The sequence below is a fragment of the Aplysia californica genome, unplaced genomic scaffold, assembly GCF_000002075.1.
Source record: "Aplysia californica isolate F4 #8 unplaced genomic scaffold, AplCal3.0 scaffold00013, whole genome shotgun sequence".
In the NCBI taxonomy this organism is placed as follows: domain Eukaryota; kingdom Metazoa; phylum Mollusca; class Gastropoda; order Aplysiida; family Aplysiidae; genus Aplysia; species Aplysia californica.
In genome coordinates, this window is record NW_004797283.1 from 347540 (window position 1) to 358591 (window position 11052).

Consider the following 11052-nt stretch of genomic DNA (forward strand, 5'->3'; position numbering starts at 1 on the left):
GACTGTTGGTCTACTGGCCGTATTATTCCACACACTGTGTCCCAAGGCCGTGTTCTCGGTACAGGGCTATAAATAGTCGAGGTCAATGAACTCACGGCGGGAATAAGAAATGAATGGGTTTTTTAAGGAAAATTGGTAACATTGTTAATATGCATTTAAACCAGGTGGTTTGCGCGTGCACTTTGCAAATTTTGAGGCGCTGATTACGAATATATGACATTAGAATTTTAATCCGAACTCAAAATTAGAATATATTTTTTTTAGCTCCTGCGGGGCCTATCGCTCACGAGTCACAACCCGGCCCGGCTAAAATTGAGCAAGCGGTTTTCCAACCGACACGTCTTTTGTCGGGGCGTGTCGTGTCGTGTCGTGTCTGTTGACATAGCCAAACAGACTTTTCACTGATTTCTTAGGAAATAAACAGTGCTCCGTTTCAACTACCGACTTTCTGAGAGACGGACGGAATCGGATCGGTTGATGTCCGTCGCAGTGGACACGGGCCCGAACCCTGCTCACCTCTTTAGCTTCAACAGCACAAAGTCTGCTTCGACTATCAAGGCACCCCGGAAATAACGGGTTACAAGAGCGGGTTTTGTTTTTTTTAGTTTCAGTTAGTGTTTTACGGCACTTGCAACACAATAAAGTCATATAAGTGCCGAAGATTAGAGGTGTTACAAGAGAGTAACAAACACAATAAAGAAGGTGGGGAGATAAGGACGATAGATGTTTGATAGTAAAGAAGAAGCAAACGACACCAAAGCACCTGCCAAACACCACTCACAAGAGTGTGACAAACATACACAAAAAGTAGTGGAAAAAGGATGATAGTGTGCAGTTCAGGCACAGTTATGAGCATGACATTGATGAATCAGTCCATTTAGAATTCTACTGTGCTTAAGAACATGTTAACCCTTAGGGGATGGCCTAAAGACATTTTAGTCAGTAGCACTGCCCCCCCGGGGGGGGGGGGGGGGGGGGGGGGGGGTAAACAGACGCTGAAACTACATGTAGTGAAACAAGACGAAAAAGATAATACATGTATTTGCTTAAGGGCTCTCGAGGTCTAGAGGTTAAGGCAGTTAAGGTGTTCGCCCCTAATTCAATAGGTCCCTGGTTCGAACCCGGATACTTACTTACTTTTTACTTTTTCATCCTCTGTCTGTTGCCGTTAAGCGTCGAGGGGAGATGCAGTTTTCTATGGTAGGTCAGCTCCGCAGCTCTTTCAGTTGTGATGTTATGTTTTATCAGGGTTTCCATGACGCCCAGTTGCTCGTTCTTCTTCATTTCTCTGCCTGCCTCGTCTTGTGACGTTAAGGGTTTTGCGGGGACATTTCATTTCGCATGCAGTGATTTTGCTTTCATGGGTTTTACTTAATGTCCAGGTCTGGCACTGGTAGCATAATGTTGGTATGAATATTGAGGTGATAAGCTGTCTCTTTGTGTCCATGGAGATGTTTGGATGAGATAGAAGGAGTGCGAGCTGGTAGGTGACAGCGTTGGCTTTTTGAGTTCACATTTCTGTTTATCTGTCTATGGACCCGTTTTCAGAAAAAAATGCTGCCAAGATATTTAAACTCCTTCACCTGTTTTAGTTGTTTACTATTGACATGAAAGTTCGGGAGACTATGGTTTCGGCTCACTTTCATAGCGTCTGTTTTTTATGTGCTTATTTCCATGTTAAATTTTTCGCAGCTGTTGTTCAGTTTGGTAGTGTAATTTTGGAGGCTTTGTTGGTTTGGATGAATAAGACATTGGTCATCTGCGAACAGAAGTTCATATAGGCTTTCTGGGCTTTGGTTTGCGTCTTGCGTTATTGCGTCATAATATTACAAACAGGAGGGGAGATAGAACGCATCCCTGTCACTGCTCAGTGGCGACGATGCTTTTACAGATCTCCGTATTTTGGATAAATTTTTACGCTTACTCAATTTTTACACGGTCTTGTGATAACTTATTTATTAATATGGATCTTAAATCTTTCAGTTGTGCCATATTTCTTGTGTTTTTGATTGTTTTGAGTGTGTCAGTGCAAATTCACTAGTGCAGTGTTTTGAGTGAAGCTCCACCATTGAGACAGACCTACAGTTCAGCCATGTTAAAACGCCTTAGACCGGCAAACAGAAAACAATGTTTTCAAAGTCGTTCTACCCCGTGAAATGAGACCACGTAAACGGGGAAGAAAGGGAGGAGTACGATTGAGAGCGAGAAGAAGAATTTTTAAACCGTTTTTACCTTCTATCGTAAATGGTAATGCAAGGTCACTAAATAACAAAATGGATGAACTCTGTGCAAATGTTAGGTTTCTGCACAAGTAGCCTACAGAGGCCTCGCTTATTTGTTTTAGCGAGACGTGGTTCAAGGACAGTGTTTCTACTAAGAGTGTGGACATTGACGGATTCCATCTGGTGCGTTGTGACAGGACGATTGACTCTAAAAAAGAACGAGGCGGAGGAGTGTGTGTGTATGTGAACGAGAAGTGGTGTAGTCGTAATAATATTCATGTTAAACTCCAACTGTGTACACCTGACATTGAATGTCTAACTGTTGTTACTCGCCCGTATTATCTACCGAGGGAATTTCCTAAGATAACAACTAACATTGTTTATATTCCACCACAAGCCAATGTTAAAGTTGCCACGGACACTTTGGTCGAAATGATTCACGAACAACAGTCTTCTTGTCCTGACGGTGTAATAGTAATCACTGGGGATTTTAACAAATGCTCTTTAACTTCTGCCCTCCCCACTTTCCACCAATATGTTAATGTACCAACCCGTGAGGACAAAACTATTGACCATTGTTATGTAAATTTTTCTAATGCCTACAAATGTATATCTCTACCTCCAATAGGAAACTCTGATCATTGCATGTCTCTTTTATTACCGAAGTACAAACCTAAATTAAAATCTTCAAAGCCAATTTTAAAAGTTGTCACCATCTGGAGTGAAGAAAACAGGGAGAGCCTGAGAGGATGCTTTGAATGTACGAATTGGAATGTTTTTAAAGATTCATGTAATAGTATAGATGAATTATGTGAGACTATCGCTGGTTACATCAGTTTTTGTGAAGACCTACATTCATCTAAAAAAGAAATTATCTACTACCCAAATAACAAGCCATGGGTTAGCAAGGAGTTACAGGAAATATTAAATGAGAAGAAGAAGGCATTCAAACTGAAAGACCGAGACAAATTAAAAACAACAAATAATATGTTAAAGAAAAAGATAAGAGAGTGTTAGCATGTTTACAAAGAAAAGTTAGAACAACATTTCACTACTAACAACACAAAAATGACGTGGCAATGTTGAAAAACTATAGTTGGAGACATACCAAGACGGACAAACATTCCAACACAAGACATGAACCCAAGTCAGTATGTGAACAAACTGAATTCTTTTTACGCTCGTTTTGACAACCACGATTTCTCCGACCAGCTGACAACTGTCAAAGAGACGATTCAAAATGACCGCACAGATGATAGCAACAACAACAACAACAACAACAACAACAACAACAACACAGACGAAGACAATGACAAGAGCAAGGAAATTTTTGTGGTTAATGTTAAAGAGGTCAAGATCATGTTTAATCGTCTGAAAGCTCACAAAGCGAGTGGACCCGATGGAGTAAAAAGTAAAATTATTAAAATGTGTTCTACTCAGTTATCTCCCATTTATACTGATATTTTCAATATGTCTTTGAAAGAACGAATAATACCACTCTCATGGAAATGCTCTGAAATAATTCCTGTCCCAAAGAAACAATCAATACAAAATTTGAACGACCTAAGACCTGTCGCTTTAACATCAGTCCTCATGAAATGTTTAGAAAAACTGGTTTGAAAGAACTGAGAAAATCATCAGAAGACATACAGGATAACATGCAATTTGCCTATCGTGCCAAGAGAGGCGTGGAGGATGCCATTCTCGTGTTCTTAGATAACATCTACAAACACAAAGACACACCAAGAAATTACTGCAGGATACTTTTTGCTGATTTTTCATCCGCATTCAACACAATCCAACCGCACATAATGGTTTCAAAATTAATTAACATGAATATAAACAAGAACATTATAGCTTGGATTCTTGAGTTCTTAACCAATCGACCTCAATATGTAAAATTAAATGGTGTAAAATCCGACTTAATATTCACGAACACCGGTGCTCCCCAAGGCTGTGTAATCTCCCCTGTCTTGTTTACGCTCTACACCAACGACTGTACTTTTGATAACAAAAACATCAAACTAATAAAAATTTGCGGATGATTCCACTTTACAAGGCCTTATAACAACAAATGAGAATGAATACAGGGCCGCTGTGAATCTATTTACAAATTGGTGTGATAACCACTTCCTTATACTAAACGTAAAAAAGACAAAGGAATTAATAGACTTTAGAGTTAAAAAAGACCGATTGCAACCACTATTTATTAAAGACGAAGAGGTGGAGGTGGTAAGCTCTTTCAAGTACCTTGGTGTAACAATCGACCACAAACCTGACTAGAGTATGTATCTGTATATAACTACAAAGGTCTAGTATTTAAATTCCTGCATGTGGTTGAATGATGCATTTGATGTAAATGTAGGCTACATTTTGTCAGCTTTACTTCTCCTTTCATATTGAATTTTAATGAGAGTAATATATATGATTTAAATTTTTTTATGTATACCTGCATGTGTTTTTACGGTCCTGTACAGCCAAGGAAAATTTCCCTCTGGGATAATAAAGTACTATCTTATCTTATCTTATCTTACTCCAGATCTTACTTTGAACCAGACTGTATTGCCTTCCGTCGTTCTAACTTAGCTTCTGCTGTTAGTACAGTGGAATCCTGTTATAACGAGAGGGATGGGACCTGTGCGAAATGTCCGTTATAGCAGGATTCTCGCTATAATGGATCCAGTAATAAATTCTAGGGAAATGGTAAAGTAGGCCTAATCTATGAATTTAGTGTTCTGTTTATTCCTTTTCGTAGCCTACTTCCCCTAAAGGTGATTTTGTTCAACATGATCTCTAGGTCTAAGTCTTACTCGATCAAAAATCGACTCAGGTTTCTTTCTGTGGCACTAGCAATGTTGACAGCTCGGCGTTGGCAATCAGAAATAAGGGGCTCTGGCTCCAGGCTAACTCGCCCGCAGTGTTGCCCCCCCCCCCCCCCCCCCCCCCCCCCCCACTCATCTCCATGTGGTGCGCTGCGTCTTCTTGCACACGTCACACATTCAATCCGTCTATCACAACATTGTGACATCTCCATCCCGCACCAGAGAAGTGAGAGGGACAGTAGGCCTAGATAATCTAGACTGGGCTGGCCTATCAGTATCACGCGATGCATTCTGCGTGTCTGTGCGTGCCACACCCTCCCCCCCTCATTTGTTCACTTCTTTGTTGGTTCGCGTGGACTCTCCCATTCTTTGTTTCCCTGGATCACAAACAACTTTCTCAACTGGCGATGTTTAATTGGTCTGTGTGCTGTGCACAGCAGCGGCAATATTCCGTTATAACCGACTGGCGTGTTTGTCTGATTGCGCAATAGCAGCATTTTATTTACAAAGATAAAGAAGGGGAAAAAACGGGGTTTTAGAATAGTGTCTTTATAACAGACTTCTCGTTGTTTCAGGACTCGTTATAAGTGGACTCCACTGTATATAGATCTCTGACAGTATCTAACATTTGTCCTCTGACGCCATATTTTTCGAGTGTCTTTCTGAGTTGTGCATGGTTTACTCTGTCAAAAGCCATCTCCTGATCTATAAAGACAAAGTTGGATTCTTTGTTGTGTTCCACTGTTTTCTCGCATATCTGCCAGTCTGCTAAGCATTTCCTTTGCTCCCAGGCTCTAATGAAAATTCGCCTCAGTCAGTACACCGGCTTTTTCACAAGCTCTTCTTATGGCTTCCACTGTGATGTCTTCGGGGGCCTTTTTTTTTTATTTCACTGAGAAGTATGGGTGGTTCTGTTTGCTCTCCACATGTTGGTTGGAATTCTTCTTGTTGTCCGTGGCAAGCGCTTGGGTTGATTAGTTCTTGCAAGTAATTTTCCCATTTTTTCTTAATGGTATGTTTGCTGAGAATGGCATTATCTTCTCGAATCCGGATAGCGACGAAAAAATTCCGTCTCTAAAACCCTCTCTTTTCACATTATTTCCTGCTCTCTAACCATTTTCTGTCGTCTTCCTTTCGTGTCCACTTTCTGCCCCCGCCCCCTCACCTCCTTTGCCCCGTCCTCTGGGCTCCTGACTCTTTCTGCAGCCTAATTTCTACTGCTACTCCTTGGCTCCTTCTTACTGCTGTCTTTCAGCCACACCCCTGATCTTATGGTAGGTATAAGATCTACACCTAGCCTTCTTGGAAAATGGCGAAAAATCTCGGTGGTCCCGTGTGCAGGTTGCGCACGTAAAAGATCCCTTGGTGGTCCAAAATCGATAAGAGTAGGCTTCAGCAGCCACACGGGCGAAATTCAAAATTTTATACCGAATGAATATTAAAAATGTTGTGTCCAGCGCGCTCATATGACCTTATGCAGTTGCGAGCGCCGTAAAACACTTACCCCCCAAAAAATAAATAATTTTTATGCTGCAAGCAATTAAAGCTTTTGTTGTGACCTGCCAGCCCACTTAAGGTATAGACCCAAATGTACTCACAACGCGTAGGGGGGGGGGGGGCGCTAAGCCACAGGGTCAACACTAAAACAAGCAAATTTATTTCGTGTATACATAGCTTTTGTCCTTCCAGTAAAAACCCGCTGTATTTCGCGTAACAATAATCGTTCCAGACTCATAAACTAAGGACTTTTTCAAAGACGATAGTACATGACCACCAAATTCTGGGCTTGATTGGTGAGTACCACGAGGAAGTCCACAATAATAATTGTATTTCTCGAATTTGCAATTAGGTATCTACGGTACTACCAAAAATTGATCCCATCAACCTTAATAAAATCAGCCAAAAAAGTCAGCACAAATCATATTATATAACCAAATTGAAACAATGAACATACGTGAGTTCGCGTCATTAAATTCTAACAATCGTAAAAAAACGGAAATCCTTTGGCTAAATTCCAACCAACATTGTATTTTTATCAAATCTGAAAACACTCTAGTTAGTATAAAAACATAGAGTACCTTGGAAATCGGAATGTGGCTGTCTGAATACGAATGACAAAATTGGAGAAAAAAAACGGTCACGTACGTTACTAAAATTCAGTACCACTGCATGTTGAATTCCCCTGATTGTTGAAGAATCAGCGGTCGACTTCCCCTGCCTGGGATCTAGCAGGAGAACGCAAAGAAAGAACCCAAGTGCACTCCTTCTTTCCGTCCCACGTCCGTTTCTTTTTCATTTTCCCACATCAAACAGTAAAACTGCATTGGATTTCGCAGTGACTACAACAAAAGATGCCAACTAACTTCCTTCGATTAGAATTACAAAGTTCCCCAAGTTTATTTAGAAAAGTCAATTTTATATTATATAAATTTGCTCTTCAATGCACAAATACACATTATGGTTGAATCCTAAGAAGTTGCAGAAGTTGCACAGTTTTGCGTTTCCCTCAGATTTGGTTGAAATTTTGAAAGCGAGAGAGAGAGAGAGAGAGAGAGAGAGAGAGAGAGAGAGAGGGGGGGGGGAGAGAGAGGGAGAGAGAGAGAGAGAGAGAGAGAGAGAGAGAGAAAGAGAGAGAGAGAGAGAGAGACAGACAGACAGACAGACAGACAGACAGACAGAGAGAGACAGACAGACAGAGAGATAGAGAAACAGACAGAGAGAGAGGGGGGGGGGAGACAGACGGAGAGAGAAAGAGAGATACATGTAGATGGAAGGAGAGAAAGAGAGAGAGAGAGAGAATAAGAGAAAGAGAGAGAGAGAGAGAATGAGAGAAAGAGAGAGAGAGAGAATGAGAAAAAGAGATAGAGAGAGAAAGAGAGAGAGAGAGAGAGAGAGAGAGAGAGAGAGAGAGAGAGAGAGAGAGAGAGAGAGAGATGCACCTGTCTTTACCTTCTCAGTTCTTAAGACACACTTCAAGTTTACATAATTCATGAACATCATTTGAGGGAAAGCAGTGGCTCATTCCGTCACCTCAAGGAAGATGGGGAGCGCATGAGAGAGGCATCAAGTAAGCCTTCAGCTTAACCCTATCCGTACGCTCTGGGGTCATTTTGTACCCCTGGCGTTGTATTCTTCACATTTTAGAATTCTTCTAGAGCGAAGATCTCTTTGAAACTTTCAGTATTTCTCAAAAAATCATTTTGACAGACTGCTATGCAAAGCGTAGGCCCTCGGATCGGATTAACCAGATTAACTTTGGAAAGTGGTGGCACAAAGTTCCTCACGTCGTATGGATATGATAGAAAAACACGACGTACGGTAAATCTTAAAAGACCATCACACATGAGTGTAGGAATACATATTAATAATTATCAATATGCAACAATTTTCTTTATTGAAATCGATGATGCATTAACAAAAATAAATAGCTAGCATTTAAAATGTAATATTTACACTACACATGCAAGACATACACGAACATTGTTTTTATTATGAGAGCAAAACAAAAAACAAAATTACATGTACAGTAGTAACAAGAGGTGTAAAAATTATATGAACTAAACTGAGTCACTATGCTAACCGTAACGTAATCCAAATACGTCGCTAGATTTGCTAAATAAATTGTTTTAAACGTGGGTTGTGTGAGGCAAAGTTCTCCCAGAGTAAGCAGGTCCACAAGTGAAAATGCTTGTTCATGGTCAGGTACAGTACTCACTCCAATGGAAGGCTCATCATACTACATAACGTACATTGTACTTCGAAATAACTCCACTGAGCGGCTAGTCTGGTCCAGTTTGTTCTACGTCAGTCCTTCGGGGGGGGGGGGGGGGGGGGGGGGGGGGGGGGACTGAAATATTTCTGTGTGTTACTGTTAGAAGATACAGTAAAACCTTGATAACACAGACTTCATCAGACGAGAGAATTTCTTCATGTTAAATAGATTTCATGTTAACGGAAGTTCCACTGCATAAAGTAAAGCGGGGGGAGGGGGGACACCCCTAAGATTTGAAATCCTTTCAGGGTACGGTAAAAAAAAATCTTGTATTAAACAAGGTGGCTTAGTTCTTTAAAATTAAAAGAACACTGAGCTAGTCCTGTAATAGCCTTGCTATGTTTACAGTAGTAACAGTCAACAATAACTATACTATTAAATACATGTACAGTACAAAAGTAAGAACTTTAACTAGACTTCTCAGTGCTGGATTGATGAGTGCTACATGATGTAAAAAAAAATAATTTTAAGAGAGAATGAAATGCAAGTTCCTTTAACATTGAAACTGAAACTTGCTACTTTCACAATGCCTAGGGACAGAGTCAAAAGGTGCCATATGCAATACTTAACTACCATAAGGCACTTATATGACTTATTTGTGTTGCAAGTGCCGAAAACTGTAACTAAAACTAAAAACTAACTACCATAAATAAAATGTTCTAAATCCTGGGTTTACGAGTTTATGAAGGAAATAAAGAATACATTTTACAAACTGTACAGTGGAAAAATATTTTCCACAAGTTAACAAAACTCAATAGGCTATTCATCAACTGGGCATCAGGAGAGGTAAACCAGCATTAAATAAAATATCACAGTAAACTCTTGGTGCCTCTACCAGTATGTCACAAGCTGCTATCAGCTGACAATTCTGTCTGAATGACCATTCAGCATTCAAATTGTCTTCCTAACATTCCAAGAAATATTATGTTATTTCATACTTCGATGGTTCTAGTTTAGTGACAAACGTACATAAGAATTGGGATTTCAAATCAGCACCCATTCATTTACCACAAAACTAAAAAAAAAACATTGACAAAGGTTAAGGTAACAAAGGTCTGACTTTCTCCAATCAATCTTGTGAACACTGCTATGTATTCATTTTTTAAAAAAATTTCTGCAGATTCATATAATTTGAAATGGTCAGTGGACGAGGGCGGGGGAGACGTACGCCTTGGGGGGGCATGGGAATATCCATGACCAACTATCAGCATGTAATCAGTTGAAGACAGGTATTCAGTTTTCAGCTATTCATTTATTCGTACATCAGAAACAAAGGCAGGTTATTTAGCTTCAAGAGGTGTAACACAAATTTAAGCCTTCAGACAGCTGGAAGTCACAGGTGTGTGTGTGTGTGTGTGTGTGTGTGTGTGTGTGTGTGTGTGTGTGTGTGTGTGTGTGTGTGTGTGTGTGTGTGTGTGTGTGTGTGTGTGTGTGTGTGTGTGTGTGCGTTTGTGTACGTGTGCGTGTATGTGTGTCTGTTTGTGTGTTCATGAGTGCATGTCATTGACTATTCTATTCCCTCACACAACATAGACCAATAAGGAAGAGAGAGGCTGCTCTGACTCTGCTTTTCAAGGCAAACTCAGCTGAGAGGGATTCATGATCCTAACAAAAAGAGAGAAATTAAATACAGTCGAAATTGTCTAGGATGGCCACCCATTGTTATGGAGAAAAGTGGTTTCCTTAGACAGGTGGACGTCTTCTACACAGTGTAATTATTATAATGTAAAAAACACAGGGGGGGGGGGGAGGGAAGGAAGTGGCTGTTTGTACAGGTGATTGTCTTATACAGCTGGCTGTTAGAGCAGGTTCAACTGTACTTTATCAAAATAATCTTTCCCACACTGAAATCCAACTCACATTTTCGAATGCAAGGCAAAGAGCCTAACCAATTCACCACAGGTGTGTGTGTGTGTGTGTGTGTGTGTGTGTGTGTGTGTGTGTGTGTGTGTGTGTGTTTGTGTGTAAGTGTGTGGGTACAAAAATATAATATGTACCATAATATAAGTATATCAATGCCAGTACACTACATGTGTATGGACCGGCAGATTTCTTGGCAAGTGACTATTTTTAACATATGGTAGGCTTACAGTGAAGACTCTTGTCGCAAATATATGCTCGCTTCTACCAACACACACATCAAGTATAAATTAGCATTATTACATACATACCATAATCATTTCTTACCTTCTGGGAAAAAGTTAATCAAACTTGCTATCAGGAGCAAGGAACAATG